Source organism: Temnothorax nylanderi, unplaced genomic scaffold (genome assembly GCF_030848795.1).
Source record: "Temnothorax nylanderi isolate EJ_2023f unplaced genomic scaffold, tnyl_v1.0 TNYL_tig0511_pilon, whole genome shotgun sequence".
NCBI lineage: Eukaryota > Metazoa > Arthropoda > Insecta > Hymenoptera > Formicidae > Temnothorax > Temnothorax nylanderi.
The window spans coordinates 8,063-21,996 of NW_027249573.1; the positions used below are offsets into that span (position 1 = coordinate 8,063).

The 13,934-nt window shown below is 37.7% G+C and overlaps 1 long non-coding RNA gene across 1 annotated transcript; it reads right to left on the reverse strand.

Annotated features, from left to right (window-relative positions):
- Positions 1-2,503: 2,503 nt before the first annotated feature.
- On the reverse strand, positions 2,504-3,869 carry LOC139783525 (uncharacterized). The gene is made up of 2 exons (XR_011721307.1): positions 2,774-3,869; positions 2,504-2,693 (listed from the first exon to the last, which is right to left on the reverse strand). It is a non-coding gene; the product is annotated as an uncharacterized lncRNA (long non-coding RNA).
- Positions 3,870-13,934: the final 10,065 nt, after the last annotated feature.

Sequence of the window (13,934 nt, forward strand, 5' to 3'; positions counted from 1 at the left end):
TTGAATTTATTAACTTATAATAATAGATAAAATATATTACAATATAAAACAATAAACCACAATAAATAATTTCATAGTAAAGATTAAAATTAACATTAAAAGTGGTAGCCAATGTATATGTTATTATAAAAAGGATATTTCTAACATTCTTTTTAAACACGACCTTTTTATGAGTGAAATAATTATTATTAAAAATAAAATTATTATTTACCTTTAAATAGAAAATAATTGAAAAATAGGAACAGGCAACATGGAAAAATCTTTATAACAGGAACAGGATAAAATAGGTTTTAACGTCAGTTTTCTTCTATAAAATTAAATATCTGTGAAAGGAAAAATATATAATTAAACTTATATAGATAAGAGATAAGAAAGACAGAACAAAAAGACAAAAAATCAATAAGATAATTAAATAAAAAGAAAATAAAGCAAAGAAATGAAAATGGAAAGACGTAAATTTTTTGACATATAAATTTGATGTTTAAGATACGTACCCCTTCTCTCTCTCTCTCTCTCTCTCTCTCTCTCTCTCTCTCTCTCTCTCTCTCTCTCTCTCTCTCTCTCTCTCTCTCTCTCTCTCTCTCTATCTCTATCTCAGAATATGCGAATATCCGTTTTCTTCTCTCTCCTCTTTCTGTCTTTTCCTTACAATTTGCAAATGACATATGTCACAAAATGACATATGATATGTGAAACTGTCAACTTACGAAGTTGTCTTTTTTATATGAATTTTTAATCGAGTGTTATCTTTTTTATATAAATTTTTAATCGAGTTTAATCGATAATAATTTTATACTATATTTTCAATTTACATACAATTTATATATATCGAGTTTAATCGATATTAATTTTATATTATATTTTCAATTTACATACAATTTATATATATAATATATATTTTTCATATACTTTCGATAAGGATTCGGTCCACTAACGAATGAGTAGTTCGCGTACATACATACATACATACATACATACATACAGACGACGGTACTTATATATATAAATGATGATGATGATGATGATGATAAATAATTTATATATATATATATAATATATATGGGACAATCCACGTCACTTTTACCCCCCATCTGTCCAAAATTGGTATGGACGGATTTTAATGACTAAGGGCGGAAAATGTTCGTCTTGAAAAGAGCTTTCGAAAGGCGTGTGGCATATATGCGCAATTCAATATGGCGTCATAGTTATGGCTGCTTAAAGGGATAAATTCAAAATTTCAGATACAACATGGGCAGATAAAACGGTGAAAAGTAACTAAATTCATGTGAAACTCAGTATTTGGGGGATTTTGGGGTCGCTGATTACGAATCTGAACGTAAAATTGTGAAATTCAAAATGGCGGATGCAAATATGAGAAACGGACGAAAATTCCAGTAAATGATCTGAAAACTCTTACTGGAGGGTTTTTTGGGTCGCTGATCACGAATTTGTAGCTAATTTGTTAAAAAACAACAGAAAAACCGTGTTAATTGAAATTCTACTCTTAGCGTTACCCAGAGATGACGGCGTGGACGTGGTAGAAATTCATCTCCTAGAGTAGAATTTTAATTAACACGGTTTTTCTGTTGTTTTTTAACAAATTAGCTACAAATTCGTGATCAGCGACCCAAAAAACCCTCCAGTAAGAGTTTTCAGATCATTTACTGGAATTTTCGTCCGTTTCTCATATTTGCATCCGCCATTTTGAATTTCACAATTTTACGTTCAGATTCGTAATCAGCGACCCCAAAATCCCCCAAATACTGAGTTTCACGTGAATTTAGTTACTTTTCACCGTTTTATCTGCCCATGTTGGATCTGAAATTTTGAATTTATCCCTTTAAGCAGCCATAACTATGACGCCATGTTGAATTGCGCATATATGCCACACGCCTTTCGAAAGCTCTTTTCAAGACGAACATTTTCCGCCCTTAGTCATTAAAATCCGTCCATACCAATTTTGGACAGATGGGGGGTAAAAGTGACGTGGATTGTCCCATATATATAAATATATATGTCTTTTTCTCTTTTATCAAATATTTTTTATTAAATAGGGATATATATAAATAATATATATATATATATATATCATCATTTATCATCATCATCATCATCATCATCATTTATATATATATAATAATTAATATATATATAAGTATATATAATATATATATAAATAATTTATATATATATAAATATATATATAAATGATATCATTTATATATATCCCTATTTAATAAAAAATATTTGATAAAAGAGAAAAAGACAGACAGAGAGAGAGAGAGAGAGAGAGAGACTGAGAGAGAGAATCGAAATTATTAATCTATTACGAATACAGTTACAATTTATGTACAATTTATATTTTTTAAAAATATATAGGTTTATACATATATAAAATACACATATATAAAATTGTATAATTGTAATTTATCATTTTTAGTGTAATTTATAATTTTTTTTATGATTTTTTTCGTCATTTTCGTCCTCAGCGTCTCGTTTCCGCTTATTCTTTTTATTTTTATCATCCTCCTTCTTTTCTTCCTCCTTTTCCTCCTTACAATTTTCTTTCTTCTCACATTCTTTTTGTGATTCACATTTTTCCTTACGATTTTCTTTCTTCTCACGTTCTTCTTGTAATCTTTCAAATTCCATCATTGCAGTTATCAGTATATCGTCATAACCATCTTCTAATGCTAAAATTTTATATATTAAAAGAAATCATATAAACAATTTAAACATCTGTATTAACTAATTAATTATTATTCTTACTTACCATTTCTCAATTCTTCCAATTCTCTCAATCTCTCTATTGATTCTTCATTTGAATTCATTTCATTATTTACTGCTTTTATTTCTGATTTATTTTCCATGATTCTGACATTTAATATGTGAAATTAGCAACTTATTCCACTTCTTCTTTTTCTCCTTATAGACAGACGACGTAATGTACATTTTTTTAAAAATCACGTATATTTTTTTAAACAAAAATTGGAAATGTTTCACTCTATTTTTTCCAATTTTTTTGGAGAAATAAGTGATTAAATCTCAAAGAAAAACTATAAAAAACTATAAAAACTATAAAAAAAAACTATACACATCATGGCACTCCCCGGAAAATTCTACCCCTACTTCATATACTTTTGGTAAAATTTCGGTCCACTAACGAATGTAATTCGGTCAATTATTTCCCGAAAAATTAGATAAATTAAAAGAATCGGTTTCCAGAAAATCGGTAATGAAAAACTATACACATCATGGCACTCCCCGGGAAATTCTACCCCTATTTCATATACTTTTGATAAAAATTCGGTCCACTAACGAAGAGATTCGGTCAATTATTTCCCGAAAAAATAAAAAAAAACCGATTTCTAGAAAATCGGTAACAAAAAACAATACACATTATGGCACTCCCCGGAAAATTCTACCCCTACTTCATATATTTTTAGTAAAAATTCGGTCCACTAACGAATGTGATTCGGTCAATTTCCCGAAAAATTGGAAAAATTACAAAAATCGGTTTCCAGAAAATCGGTAGCGAAAAACTATACACTTTATGGCACTCCCCGGGAAATTCTACCCCTGTTTCATATACAATTCTTTGAAATTTGGTCGATTATTTCCCGACTTCGGTAGATTATTTCCCGAAAAATTAAAAAAATTAAAAAAATCGATTTCCAGAAAATCGGTAACGAAAAATTAACCACGACATTTTTATCCCCGGGAAATTCTACCCCTATTTCATGTACCTGTGGTAAAAATTTGGTTTACTAACGAATGAGTAGTTCGCGTACATACATACATACATACATACATACATACAGACGACGGTACTTATATATATAAATGATATATATATATATATATATATATATATAATATAAACAAACTTCCTTGACCATAACTGGCAAATTTATTAATAGATAAAACGACGTTTCGGTCCAAATTTGGACCATCTTCAGGTGATTTGGGAATTGGGATTTGGGAATTGGGAATTGGGAATTAGGAATTGGGAATTGGGAATTGGGAATTGGGAATTGGGAATTGGGATTTGGGAATTGGGATTTGGGATTTGGGACTTGGGAATTAAAATTTGGGATTTGGGAATTGGGAATTGGGAATTGGGAATTGGGATTTGGGAATTGGGATTTGGGATTTGGGAATTGGGAATTGGGATTTGGGAATTGGAATTTGGGATTTGGGAATTGGGAATTGGGATTTGGGATTTGGGAATTGGGATTTGAAAATTGGGATTTGGGAATTGGGATTTGGGAATTGGAAATGGGGATTTGGGAATTGGGATTTGGGAATTGGGATTTGGGAATTGGGATTTGGGAATTGGGATTTGGGAATTGGGATTTGGGATTTGGGATTTGGGATTTGGGAATTGGGATTTGGGAATTGGGATTTGGGAATTGGAAATTGGGAATTTATAATTTAGAATTGAGAATTTAGAATTTAGAATTGAGAATTTAGAATTTAGAATTGAGAATTGAGAATTGAGTATTGGGAATTGAGAATTGGGAATTGAGAATTGAGAATTGACAATTGGGAATTGGGATTTGGAATTTGGGAATTGGGATTTGGGAATTGGGAATTGGGAATTTATAATTTAGAATTGAGAATTTAGAATTTAGAATTTAGAATTTAGAATTGAGAATTGAGAATTGAGTATTGGGAATTAAGAATTGGGAATTGAGATTTGAGAATTGACAATTGGGAATTGGGATTTGGGATTTGGGAATTGGGATTTGGGAATTGGGATTTGGGATTTGGGATTTGGGAATTGGGAATTGAGAATTGAGAATTGAAAATTTAGAATTTAGAATTTAGAATTTAGAATTTAGAATTTAGAATTGAGAATTGAGAATTGAGAATTGAGTATTGAGAATTGAGAATTGAGAGTTTAGAATTTAAAATTTAGAATTTAGTATTTAGAATTTAGAATTGAGAATTTAGAATTAAGAATTTAGAATTTAGAATTGTAATGAAAGCCCTTCCGTATCGAGGTTAGGCTTGGTGTCAGGATTGAGGGCAGCCAGAAAGGATTCCACGGGGACGTAGTAATTAGAACACACAACTTAGGCGCGAGGACTTTATTCAGTATCTCCGCGTTACGTGCGACCTGGTCGGTGGTCGTGAGACAATTGTTCCAGCCGCTGCTGCCGAACGCGAGAACCCGCGCAGAGCCAATCGCTGTCGACCAATCATCGGCCTTCGCCAATGGGCGTTGCCGCCGCGTACGCCCTCACGACCGCGCGCGCTACCTGAGCGCCACCAACGTCTCCAGCCAATGGGCGTTGCCGCCGCGCACGCCATCTTAACCGCGCGAAATACAAACGCGGCCTACGTCCTTGGCTGACGTTTACAGCTCGGCCATTCCTGACGTGGCATGCGACCCGAATGCTCAGTATCGCATGAAAAACATATTATGATCTGATAACACATACATGAATCTGAAAACATTTGTGGTATTTATTACATTGCGGATATACTTATAATCTAAATCGGATTCGCCGATTATTCTAGAAATAAAAATAAAATATTAAATTTCAAAAAGAAAAAAAAACAATAATAATTGAAGACATGGATATTTTTTGGTAAAATAATTACAGCCATTTGTCAAAATTTATGATTTATAACGAACTTAATATTATTTAGTCTTATATTTAACAAAATAGTATTTAATTTAAAATTAATTGTAAGAAGAAAAGAGACCTTGGAACCGTATGCTAAACCACCCGATTCCCAAACTAGCCGGGAATCACACCCGAGGTCGACGGAGATGTCAGGGGAACAACCGAGGGTGCAGAGGGTGCACAAGGAGCAGAAGCCAGATACACCGGTGAACGAGCAGTCCGTAGAGACGGTGCAAGAGGCTGACAGCGGCCTGTACGAGGTCGACAGCCTGATACATTCGCAAAGATACACGCAGGAGGCGGACGAGGAGGTCCAGAGGTTGCTACAGGTGGGCGAACAGCCCGCTGGACAGGCCGGGCGACAGGAGGTGCAGCCCAGGACGGCCGAAGCGCAGAAGGAAGGGCAGCCGGGAGCGACCGACTCGCAGGAATATACCTGCCTGTGAAGCGTGGGACACCAGGCCCATTTTATATTTATTCTTTTTATGTACGACATATACTTAATCACCCAATGCGATTTTATTAATATTATTTTATTTTATTTTATGTGCATGAAGCGCAATACACCAGCGAGGTGTAAACATTACAACACGTACACTCAGTACAATACACGCTGCGAAAGCAAAAACATATAATAAACTACATTTTACCCGACAACAAATAGTTACCCTAATTAAAAGATCCTATCCAATTACCTCGATAGAGATCAAATGCCTTCGGAGAAGTGCAAGCTCATAACGTTAACTTTAATATTCATTCTATTTGCCATTGCGATAATTTCCATGTTACTTTTAATATATTCGCTAAAGAATTAAAGATGCACTCAGATAAATTTTATATAACAATAATAACGTTTATTCTCATACTATTTACTATTTTTATAATATACATGATCCTATTAGTCTACGCGGCTAGGGACAATTCAGAGCCACACTTTCTAACATGAGACTTGCAGAGTACATAATAATTTCAACAATAATATTCTTTCCATTAATTATACATTTCCCAGACACTGAGATGGTCATTACACTTTACATTCTATTTACACTCTACATACTAATATTAAGTGCAGGAGTCGATCTACGAGTGATCCGCGAGTGACAACTAGTCATCTCGATTATTTAATATTCATTTAATAATTACGTTCATAATAATACATTTATAACGAGAGTTCGCATAATTTTCAAGCATTATTTACATTTACACTTGTATTACACTTCACAGCACTTATTACACTTTACAGGCCATAAGCCGATAGAAGAGTGCAGAGACGATCTGTACGTGGAAGAAATTCCCAATCAAAATAATTAACAATTTTATAAAGTTCAGATAACATTTCCAACGTTTAAACCATTATATTAAGGCCTTCTGCCGACGAGATGCACAAGGTGCACGAGTACAAGTTCAAATACACTTTAATCAAGATATTCAAAGATTTCAATACGGAAATGACCTTTTGGGGTCAACAAACAGTCAATTACATAATTTGCAACATTTTAAAACGATTAACAAGATTTACACTTTTTTATTACACCTTTTACACTTTCTACACCTGTTTCGTAGATTCAGCGTGCGAGACGAGCCAGCGAAGGCTCTACACTTTAAATTACACCCTTTACACTTTTTACACTTGCATGTTAGACTTCAGCGTGCGAGAACGAGTCACCGAAAGGTGCTACACTCACTACACTTTCTACACTCGACGTCTTAGAATAAGCGTGCGAGATGAGCCAGCCACGGCAGTTACACTTTTGATACACTTTTAGCACTCGGAGTGCAGATTCATTAAATTCATTGAATTTCCAATATATTATTTACAGTTATATCTCACGGAAGAGAAACCAGCCAAATGGAGTTATTCCAGGCCAAGATTTATTTAACATTGCATATAGCATTGATTTTCATTATATTCAGTTACACTTTTCTACACTTTTGTGAACTTTCTACACTTTTAGACGGCATTCAGCCAATTTGATATTATATTCATTAATTTGATAGTTAAACATTATTCCCTGTCAATTTTAAAATTCATTATTTTGCGATTATGCGTGCGGTAATTTTAAGCCGCGTTATACTTCCTTATACCTTCCTTATACTTCCTTATACCTTTTATTACACCGACTCCGGTGATTAGATGAGACGATTCCATAGCGATCCTGGGTACCTGAGAGAAAAGAGAAATTAATACTTACCTGGTTTACATTGGATTCGTCTTTTGTGACGTTGAGAGTCACTCGATAATAATCGAGTGACTTTGAGTTCGCTTGCGCGAAGTTTGCGTGCAGCGACGCGTTTGGTTCACGCGAGTGCGAAAGCCAAGTCGCGCCGTTGCACTTTAGTGTAGCATCTCACGAAAAGGTGCCGAGTCCCAACAACGACTCGGCAAGCGAAGTGCAGATGGAATCGTACCATCTACACCCGAAGGTGCGTTCCGCCAGTGCGAAGGCTGCGCGCCTAAAATGAGGACTGAGCGCATGCGTGAGTCTAAGGTGGGAGAACTCGACCCGTTCCTCCCGGACAGTCCGTCGTGAATTTTCGAGGCGTCAACACGTACATCGGTTGCGCCATACAAATCGGAAAAGGCGTTCTTATCCCGTTATCCGCTAGCGTTAGTAGCGTGAACGAAATATTATTACGGACAGTCCGTCGCGAGCTTTCGAGACGATAACACGTACAACGGTTTCGTCATACAAATCGAACAAAGGCGGTCTTATCCCGTTATCCGCTAGCGTCAGTAGCGTGATTGAACATTAATTAGAGGCAGTGAGTGCGCGATACGGGATATCCTATTGCGCTTATATTGATCGTTAAGATCCGCTTTAACCGAAATAACGGCGTTTCGATAACAACTCGACGTAGTAACACGCGATCGAGCGAACACGTGCGTTAGGAGAGATTGCTGTACAATCTAGTTTTAAATAAATTATTATTTGTTTATAATAAACAAAAAGCATCATTTCGCGACCCCAGTGAGTATCCTATCCTCGTAAATACGTTCGCTTAACAAGGGCGTGGCCGACGGCCTTGAACGCGCCTGCGACGTGAATCGACAGCCATCTTGCCGAGAAGGAAGAACGGGGCAACGCAGCAAAACAAGGTTTCTGTATTCGATCCTTAAAATACAGTGGCGACCGTAAACACAGCCCAAGTAGTAAGTGGCTATATTTTATAATTTTAACTATTACATTCGTTGTTCCGGCCACAACCTAAGGTTTTTCCTTTTCCAACGGTTTTACCCAAGGTTTTATTCTGTCCGGGGACAAAATAGAGTTATAAGGCTTCTGCGTAATGTTAAAACCTGGAATATCAGTAATTACATAACGATTTTTGTTAAGCACTTTTGATATTAAATAAGGACCTTTGTATAGTGGCTTAAGCTTCTTTTCTTCACCGGGTTTTAAAGTAGTATCTCTAATGAGAACGTAATCGCCCTCATTATATTTGGACGGTTTCTTATGTCTTTCATCGTAGTACATCTTGTTGTAGTTCTTAATACTATTAGTCGCTTCTATAGCTAATTTACGACTAGCTTCGCGATCTTCTTCCAATTCTAAGTCAGATTTTGCTATGGATCTGAGAAAATTAATCAACTCTACATCGGGATGATTTTTTAATTCGTATCCGAGAAGAATTCTTGAAGGTGTAGCTTTTAAAGCTGCATGAAACGTATTATTAATGGTATATTGCACCGCGCTTAAATGTTGATCCCACAATTGCAAATCGTCTACAATTTTACGTAGGGAAGATTTCAGGAATCTATTTATGCGTTCCACCATTCCATTAGCCCATGGAGCCGCGACAGCAATTAGATGATGAATTATGTTTCTCTGTTGTATAAAAGAACTAAATTCTTGGGACGTAAAGGCTGTACCTCTATCTGAAATTATTGTATGTGGATTCCCAAAAACGTTGAAAATGCTGATCAAATGTTTTATGGCCTCCTTAGTGCCAGTCGATTTAGTTGCAAAAAGCCATGTAAAACGTGAAAACGCGTCAATTACCAAGAAAATATGTTTATTCCCTTCCTCCGATTGATTAATAGGACCAAAATGGTCAATATGTAGTATCTGCAGTGGACATTTAGGGGTATCCGTAATCTGAAGCTCGCCTTCGCGGCTGTTAGTTGAAGAACCAGCTATAAGGCACGTTAAACAATTTTCGATGTACGTCTGTACTTTTCTGCGAAGCGACGGAAACCAATAGTTTGAAAGGATACCCTGTACTGTTTTGTCCAGACCACAATGAGACATATTGTCATGATATATTCGAATAATGTTCGTAATCATAGAATCTGGAATAACGAATAAGGATTTACCGGTATATTTCCTAAATACAAGTCCATCTATGAGTTCAAATTTGTCATCGTCCCGTATTTCCAGGGACTCCGCAATTGACTTAATCTTTGCATCTTGCAATTGTTTAAATTGTAATTCTTTTTCTAGAGGAAATGACTCGGTAAGAGCTACAACACGACTAAGCGCGTCCACATGCGCCATGCGGCGACCTTCCCTATGGATAACCCTGAACTGGTAATTTTGAAGTTTAAGTGTCCATCTCGCAATGCGAGGGTTAAGATATGCTTTATCGACTGCGAAAACTAAAGCGTGGCAATCTGTGACTACTGTGAATTCTAATCCATATAAATAAATATGGAATCTTTCGATTGATCTAACTACCGCTAGTGTTTCCAGTTCGAAACTGTGATAACGGGACTCAGCGTCATTTGTGGTCCGACTGAAAAAAGCCACTGGGCCCCATTGTCCTGATTCTTGCTTCTGAAGCAAAATACCTGCGATTGCAACAGCGCTCGCATCTGTATGTAACTCTGTCGGAGACGAGGGGCTATAGAGCCGTAAAACCGGGTATGCTGTGAGTAGATCTTTAAGCTCATTGAAAGCTGTAAGACATTGATGGTCAAATTTAAAATTTGTATTTTTCCGCAGAAGTTTTTGCAGAGGACAGACTATAGTCGCGTAATTTTTAATAAATTTACAAAAATAATTAGCGAGACCTAGAAATCTTTGCAACTCAACTAATTTTCTAGGCTGAGGGAAATTTCTAATAGCTTTCGTGTGCCGTGCACTTAATGTGATACCCTCCGGTGAGATTTCATATCCCAAATATTCTATACGTTTTCTTAGAAATTTACATTTCTTATAGTTCAATGCGAAACCGTAACTTTTTAGCGCGATTAAAACTCGCTTGAGAATTTTAAGATTTTCCTCAATAGTCGCAGTAGCAATTAAAATGTCGTCCATGTATATTAATATTAGGTCTAATAATGCTCTCATCGCTGTTCTAAGTCTGCTCTGGAACTCCAGTGGGCCGTCACAGAATCCAAAAGAAACCTTGACGAACTCGTATTGCCCATCGGGTGTAGCGAATGCAAAAAATTTTGTACTGTCGGGATCGACATCTAACTGATGGAATCCATCCTTTAGATCTAATAGGGTGTAAACCGATTTACCCTTTAACCGAGTGAGATGATCCTCGATGACAGGAAACGGACCTTTCCGTTTTATTACTTTTTCATTTAACGGTCTAAGATCAATGCACAGCCTTAACGAGCCATCCTTCTTTTTTACCAATATTACTCGCGCACAATAAGTGCTTTCTTTTATAATTCCTCTTTTTAATAAATCATCCACAATTTCACGTAACTGTAAGCGTTCTGCCCACGCAAAACGTCTTGGCGCGAAGGCATAGATAGATTCCTCTTTTAGCCTAACCTTATAATATATAAGGTCCCTTAACCGCCACCTTATATACCATAAGGTACCTTAACCGAATGATTATCCTTTATCAAAGGAATATCAGAGTTCTCGACCCCTTGCACAACTTCAATTAATTGATCCTTCACAGCTTGCTCAAAATCTATTTGTATATCGTTCAATTGGTCAGGTGAATCCTCAATAATCTCCGCTGAAGCTACCTCAGAGAAAAGTCTGACTCTATCATTTACGTCTTCGGAAGACGGATTAATTACCACCGTGATTTTGTGACCTTCAATGAAGTCGCGAACAATGACGATGTCTGCCATGGACAATTTATCGTTTAACACATAAAGTTGTACAGTAGCCGAAAAGTCCGGTATAGCTTTTAACTTAAGCGAAGTATTAATTATTTTAGAAACTTTAATAGGAATGTTATTTATCGCCTTATATGCACGTTTAGGGATTTCAACTGATCCCGTATTCGCAAGAAATTTTTTACAAACAGTCGGATTTACAAATGAAATAGGACTACCCGTGTCCAATAACGCGACAAAGTCACAAGTAAAGCCATTTAATTCTGTTACCTCAATTAACGGGCTATTCGTAATAACCTTCCTACATGGTTTGTTCTCCACTAACGCAACGCAATCTGATGAAGACTCCTCCTCGTCCGATGGCTCCATCACTGCAGAAACTTTGGAAGTAGCCGCTGATGTGGCACCGGTCTTTGACGAAGGCTCCTTCTTCTTGAGCTTTGAACACTCATCTCTCGTGTGCCCTTTCGCTCGGCAATAAACACAAAAGGCGTCCTCCGGCATCTTCGCGTGATGATCAGTTTTCTTAGAAGTACTCTCCTCCTGCTTAGATCTCTCGAATTTCGGTTTTGCCACGGGTGATCTTCTTACACTACATGTTGTGGTAATATGATGCATTTTCTCTAAAAAGTCGTCCACCGTGTCGATGTCCAGTGAAGCTGCTGTGCTCTTAATGGCGACATTGGTAATTCCGTCGATAAGGCAGTGAATAACACTATCTTCCGGTAGTCGTAGGCATTGCAACATGGCTATCTTCTCCATTGCGTACTCCTGGAAACTTTCCTTGGAGAAGAGCCATTTCCGCTCCTCTACCTTCTTCATTACATTGCCAAAAAGGATTCTTCTTTTGAAGCGTCGAACGATAGCCGTTTTGAAGTCCGGCCAGGACCTGACTACACTGCCTGAACTCAGGTCAAACCATTTGCGAGCTACTTTATCTAATTTTAATGTAGCCGCTGATAACATCGCAACAGGTGGCAGCTCGTGAATTTCGGCAATGCTCTCGATTTTTTCTATCCAAAGCTCTACGTTTTCTTGTTCGGTGCCCCCGAACTGAGGTATTTGCGACGATAGAAATTTGGAAGCGTTCGTCGTTGCTGACCGGATCCCTGCTCAAACTCAGCTGGGACGTTATTGGAGGATTTGTCTGTTCCGCCTGCGTGAAATCTAAAAACGGTGGCGTTGATGTATGAACAGCCGGTGTGGAGGGACCGAAGGCTTGCTGTATTTCCACAGAAGCTGATGTCTCACGGTTTCTTCTTTCCGCAAAGTCGATGAGTAGATCCATACATCGACCATGATTGTCGGGCACATTTTGTATCCCTTGACTACGTAATTCCTCTTGAATCTGAGGCAGCGTAAGAGTTTCTAACCGCTCGCGCGTGTAGGAATCCAATGCTCTTGTGCCTGGTATTCTCCTTTCCAACGCTCTCTATTAATTTATTTATACACCCCTCTCGATCATTAGGAATGTCTGTGACTCCATGCTCTTGAAGCTCTTGTTGCAATCGGGGCAGAGTATATGCCTCAAATTGCTCACGCGAAGCCATTTTGTTGAACGAGCACGAGTTGATCACGAGCCGATCACGAGTCTCGCGCGCCGTAACTTGTCCGAACGTGTCCGTGTCGGTTACACCGATTCACCAAGATGGCGGACAACGAACGCGGGAACGGTGATATGGCGCGCTTCTCTCGCGCACTCACTTATGTGAAATGTCTTGAAATTAATGTTTCCACAGACCGAGAACGACCGTCGGCTCACTTTTGCAATATGATGACTCGGTCAACGCACTGTAACAGACCCGATATGTGTCTATACGGAAATCTTCCGTAATGGCGGTCGGCCAACGCAGAACAGCGTGGAGACAATGCGCACTCGCGCGAGCTTCACGAACGTTCTAGCTCACCGACACTGAGCTGTAGACAAACGATGCGAGACTGCAGGAACAACGGCAGAACGACGCGCACTTGCGTACTTCTCCGTAAGAAGTTCCAAAGTCGGCACGGATACCTCGATTTAGCGAAGCCGTAACGTGTTCGAACCGGTTACCCCTTGATATGGCGGTGAAACCGTTACCGAACTGAGAGTCAACGGTAGAACAAACGCATACGCGCACTTCTCCGTAGAAGACTCGAGCTCGTACGAATTACTGAGTCGACGTCCGCGGATGCATCCCACTTCTGAGCTGTAATGAAAGCCCTTCCGTATCGAGGTTAGGCTTGGTGTCAGGATTGAGGGCAGCCAGAAAGGATTCCACGGGGACGTAGTA